The sequence below is a fragment of the Mixophyes fleayi genome, chromosome 4 (assembly GCF_038048845.1).
Source record: "Mixophyes fleayi isolate aMixFle1 chromosome 4, aMixFle1.hap1, whole genome shotgun sequence".
In the NCBI taxonomy this organism is placed as follows: Eukaryota; Metazoa; Chordata; class Amphibia; order Anura; family Limnodynastidae; genus Mixophyes; species Mixophyes fleayi.
This window is the reverse complement of record NC_134405.1, coordinates 73,143,126-73,149,125: the sequence shown is the minus strand read 5'-3', so window position 1 is coordinate 73,149,125 and position 6,000 is coordinate 73,143,126.

The following is a 6,000-nucleotide window of genomic DNA, read 5'->3' as shown; positions in this document are numbered from 1 at the left end:
GGAGTGTTTCGGGCAACGATCCTGTGGGAGCCAGAGGAGAGTCGACAGAGAGAGCATTCCCAGATCTTCCGCCTCGATATCGACCCAAACTCTAGAGGAAGTTGAACCACACCAGAGAACACATTGAGCGAGTTAGGCGGAGAGGTAATAGTGTTTAAAATCGGGAATTCCCAGTCCCCCTCCCCACGCGAATCTCTGTAGGAGCTTGAAACGGACCCATGGGCGCTTGCCTGACCAAATAAATCCAGAGACATGGAAATGAAGGAACTTGAAAACATAAAGAGGAACACAAATGTGGAGAGTCTAAAAGAGATAGAGAAGTCTGGGGAGAATATACATATTAACAGCATTAATGCAGCCTATCCAAGAAATATAGAGCTGTGAACCAGGTGTTGAGGTCGGTTTTGATTTGAGCCAAAATGCGTGGGAAGTTAGATTGGAAGAGCTGGTGGTGCCGTTTGGAGAGATAGACTCCAAGGTATTTGTGTTTTTGGAGGCGTCAGTTGAATGGGAAGGAGCTCTCGAGTAGCAACTTGTCACTAGGGAGAACATAAAAGTCTAGGATTTCTGTTTTGTCTGAGTTGATTTTATAGCCTGAGTAGCCGTAGAGATCCAACTCAGACAAGAGGGAAGGGACAGACGTAGTTGGGTTAGCAATCGTCATTAAGACACTGTCTGCATAGAGTGCCATTTGATGAGTAGAGGAGCACCATGGTATTCCCTCTATCTGTTGATTAGCCCAGATCCTGGCAGCCAAGGTTTTTATTATAAGGACAACGATGAGGGGGAGAGTGGACAGCCCGATCGTGTACCGTTGGAGATAGTAAAGGTGGTGGAGGTCAGTCAGTTTGCCGAAATTGTAGCCAACGGGGAACGGTACAGGGCTGAGATGCCACTCACACATTTCCTAGGGAACCACATTGCTCCCAACACCCTGACAATAAAAGACCAGGAAATGCGGATAAACACCTTCTCAGCTTCAAGCGACATAAGTAGAGAGGGAAGATTGCTACCATGGATCGTGCAAATCAAATCTATTACCTTCCTAGTATTATCAGGAGCTTGACTCCCTGGTATAATACCCACCTGGTCAGGATGGACAAGGAAAGGGAAGAGGGGGTTTAATCTAGAGGCCAAAATTTTTGCATAGATTTTAAGATCCACGTTAAGTAGTGATATGGGCCTATAACTAGAACATAAAGAGGGGTCCTTCCCCGGCTTCGGAATAACAATAATATTAGCTCTGGTAGTGGCGGGGTCAAAGGAAGCCCCTTCCAAAATTTTGATGAAGAAATGTGTTAGAAAATAGTCTAGGTCCCATGCAAATTTCTTGTAATATTGTGTAGTGAAATCATCAGGGCCTGGTGCTGAGGAGGCTTTTAGGGATATAATGGCCGCCAGGACCTCGGGCAGGGTGATGTCTGAGTCTAGGGAGGATCGGTGCAACGGAGTTATTGTGGGAAGGGGTGTGGATGCGAGGTACTCCTCCAATGTAGGTACCAGGGGAACTCCAGAAAGGGGAAACTGGGGGAAGATTATAGAGAGAGGAGTAAAAGTCCCGGAACTCCTGGATTATCAACGTCGGGTCATATGTGGTGCCACCCACATGTGGGTGGCAGATTTTTTTCTATGCAACCCACAGCTAGTTTCTTGCGGATTTTTCTATTTAAGACTGAGTCGGCCTTGTCTGCTTTATCTTAGTACCGCTGTTGGAGTTTTTGCATAATGATAACGGCCCAACGAGAAAGCAAGGTATTAAGTTGGCCTTTCAGAGTAATGATTTGAGCGAATAAAGCAGGGTTTGTTGGGTCTGATGCTGGGAGAGGAATAATGGAATTTTACGCTCTAAAGACGTCACCTCCACTGTAGCCTTCCTTTTCGAGGCTGCAGTCAGACCAATCATGTGACCTCTAATGGTGACTTTATGAGCTTCCCAGATGATGCTAGAGGGAATGTCTGGGTCTGAGTTATCTTGAAAATAGTTCTGGATTGAGGTTTTAAGTTTTACAAGGGTGGACTAGTTAAGCAGGAGGGAGTCATCCAGATGCCACCTACCAGGCTGTGACGGGGATTTAATAAGGTTGAGGAGGAGGAACGACCCAGAATGATCAGTCCAGGAAAGCAGAGTAATGCCTGCCTGGATCACAAGCAAGGGAGTGAGAGACATGTAGCATCTCTATACGAGAGTATAATTAGTGAGGGCAGAGAAGTGAGTGTAGTCCCTGGCGTCAGAGTTACAAAGACACCAAGAGTCGTACGGTGTTGAGTAAGCAGTGTGGTTAGGGAAGTCGAGTCTCAGGAGGAAGGAGCACCAACCACTCAATGCATTTTAAAAGTCTAACAAAAAAAGGCTTCTGGTTCGAGGCATAGACCGATACCAGAGTGACAGGATTAGAGTGGAGGGTACCCCCCCAAATTTAGGAAATGACCCTCCGCGTCTACATAAGTATTAGATTGCACGAAGAGTACCCTAATGTGGATCAAGATGGCCACTTCCCGCTTCTTGGAGTCCGCTGAAGCGCAGAAGGTCTGGGAAAACTGCTTATCCTGGAGTTGAGAGTGGACCCCGGTAAAATGCGTTTCTTGTAGAAAGACGACATCCGCTCTCTCGCTCTCCTACAGACTTCTAGAAGTATTGTACGTTTACGTGGAGTGTTGAGTCCATTGACACTGACAGAGAATATTTTTATGGGCATGGCGTTGGAAGAAGAATCTCAGCAGCATAGCTAGTGGTGAAATAAAAAGGAGGTGAGCTATTAGTTTGTTCTTGAGAAGGAAAAGAGAGGAACAGAGAGGGAAGAGGGAGAGAGTCAAAAGAGAAGAGAGAGGGGCGAGAAACAGAAAGCCTAAATCGGTGCAAACCTTGCATGAGAGGAACCCAGTAAGGGTATGGTGAAAATCGAGTAGATATAACAGCAAACAATATCAAAGGGTCTGTGTGGGGTGGTCCTGTATTTACGAGGAGATGACCAGGACAGGAGGCTCAAGAGAAGAGCGTAAAGTAATAACAATGTTAACTTGCCGATAAACAATGTGCATAAGCATCAACAGATTATCACTTGAACATAGTATATTATATGTTTAAGAGGTTAAAGAGGACAAGGAAGACAGGGATGGAAAAGTAACGGGAGGGAGAGGGGGTGAAGGAGGGAGAGCGAGGTCAATCCCTCTTTAGGGAGTCAGTCAGAAGAGCGCGATACAGCTAAATATCAAACCAACGTAGGCATTGTAAAAGACAAACAGCATAATGGCATAGTAACAGGTAAAGAAAGCAATAAGGAGGTCCTCCAGCAAAGAAAAAGCACATGGGAAACAACCAGTGATTAAGACACGCACATCAAGGTGGCGTAGCATCTCAGGCTCTGTGGCGTGAGGAACGGGACCAGTCCGGATGTGGAGGTGCTGGGTCTTTGGAGTTCCAGACTGTGAGGCTGCCGTCATGGGGAGAATGTCCAGTTTACCCAATAAGGCTTGCCCTTGGTCTAAGTGTTGACAAAATGAGAGGTGTTGGCTGCAAAGACTTGAAGCTGGAACAGGAAACCCCAGTGATACCGGATATTATGTTGTCTCAAGTAGTGCAAGCGAACAATAATAGGTTGTCCGCTAGCAGGGCTCTATGAGCACAGTCCATGAGTCAGTCTGTATCAGAGAGGATGTGTAGAAAAAGGCCCTTAAGGAAAGCCTGAAGGTCCACGGGAGAAACATCTCATGAAGGCAGGAAAGTTCTTTATTTAACACAGTTTGAGAGCGGCAGAGGTCATCTGTTTTTGTCTCAAAGGCATCTGTTCTGTTGCTCAGTGAGGTCAGCTCAGATTTAAACTCTGATAACGGCTTTAGAAAGCTCTTGGTGGAATACCGCTTTAACCCTTCCAGGAGATTAGTCATAATCGTATGAATGAGGGACTAATTCAAGTTCAGCAGATGACAGGGGGCCTGAAGTCTCAGGAGGAGGCAGATATTTTTTTGCTACATAAGAAGTTTGCTGAGGCTCCAGATTTCACTTTCTTTGGTTTGTTGGATAAAGTGAAAACTCTATAAGCAATCAAGCTGTTGAAGGGGATGAGGAGGGTAAAAGGAAGGAGTGTTGGGGAGGGAGAGGTATTGGAAGTGTGCACACTTACATAGGCTCGTGTGAGCAGAGCCCACTCCGGTCTGGGCAGGGATAAGGTGGTCACATAATCAGCGTCACATTAGTGGCCAGCAAACGCCAGGAGCCCCTCGAACACTAGAATGGACTCCGCTCAGGCCCCAACAAGGGCCAGCGTGCGCCGGAAATCAGCCGCACATGCCCTTCCACACCTGTCTGCACCACGGAGCAACGCGACAGGGTGGCAAGCAGGATGCAAAATCTAGCTGTCAGGTGAGGAGCGAGGGAATCCAGTGGTGCGAGTGAGCTGTATAGGTGCCAGTTAGGCTGGGTGCTTGTCCCGCCAGTCCACGGCACTCCAATCAGCCAGGCCCAAGTTCGACTCCAGCCGTGTGAAGCAGCCACAGAGATAGATGGGATCCTGTGCCGTGTAGGACTAAAGCTCCCCAATGTCAGCAGGTGTTCAGGGCCTTTTTGGAGGTCAGGTGGTGCCAATGAAGGTAGATTTAGTAGTCACTGTTGGAGAGCTGTGGAAAACCCTGTCCATCCAGTATGGCTATCAGGCCACGCCCCCATCACATTTATTATATGGTTGATTTTGTCACAAAAAACATTTAGAAGTTTGTTTGTTTTTCTGGAATGTTGCACCGATTATGATCATTTATTACATTTCAATGGTTTTCCTAGAGTTAAATTTAAAAATCAAAACTTCATTAAAATCTAATTAATGAGGCAACAAAATATTAAAATAACTTACTGTACTCTAACATACAAATACAAAATCATAAATTAAAAAAACTCACTTAATGCCACTTTATACTGGTAGTTCTAATCAGAATATATTTGTGAGGTACTTAGAATGTGCCTGCCTTTTAAATTCCTTTATGAATTCATAATTTATTTTATGACTGGGGAAATGCTAGATGTATTTTAATACGAGTCAAGTTAAATTCTTAATGTTTCATTATTTAGCACATATAACAATCTAAAGCTTATAGCTGTTAACAGTCACACAGGTTCATTGTGAAATTCCAGATAAAAAAAAAATGTAATTTTAAAAAATATTTAAATTACAGAACTTTACACATTCTGCAAGTACAGTAAACTGTGCATTGGCATTTCTTGCTGAATGCCAGTCTAGCAAATCACTTGCACCAGGACAAAATGTGTATATTTCAGCTAAATGAGCTTTTATTTCAGATGGCACAAGAGTAACAGGTATGCTAAAGATGGTACCTGCATAAAGTTGGAGAACTCGTTCCCCACTGCAAGACGTCCCAGGATCTTTTCAAAACTTGGGGCGTGACACCCAGGAAACAAGCGCCTTATTCAAAAAGGGTTTAAATCTACAATAAAATACCTTTAAAAACATTACATGATTTAATCAGAACTGAAAACATTTGAGAATACAATGGCAAACATCTCAAAGGGCAGAGAACTTTTTAATATAGATTTGTTATTAGTAGCTTTTAAATAATGTAACTTATTTTATATTGAGTGGGCATATAAGATGTCAAACATTTGTATATTACGTCTGATAAGTAGACAGCTTGCAGCGAGACGCTCATTGGACGTTTCCCTGCAGGGAAAAGCAATAGGCTTACACAGTTTGATGAATAAAAAAAAAACCCAAAACCTAAAAACCCACACACAACTTCACTTGAGCAAGTGGTTCTTTAAACCTCTTAATCTTCATAAACCGTGCAGGCTGGATGGCTGATGATGACCTGCAGAGCCTCTTCTTACATTCTAGTAGCCAGACTTAAGTGGTTGGCTCATTATATAACTTGATTAAATCGGCAGAAATGGTATCCGTAAGCAATCTCGTCTTCTAATCAAAAAGAAAGCAATTCCACTATGTAATGTTATCTATACAACTCACTTGAAGAGGAGCAGGAGGACTAGTTACATAG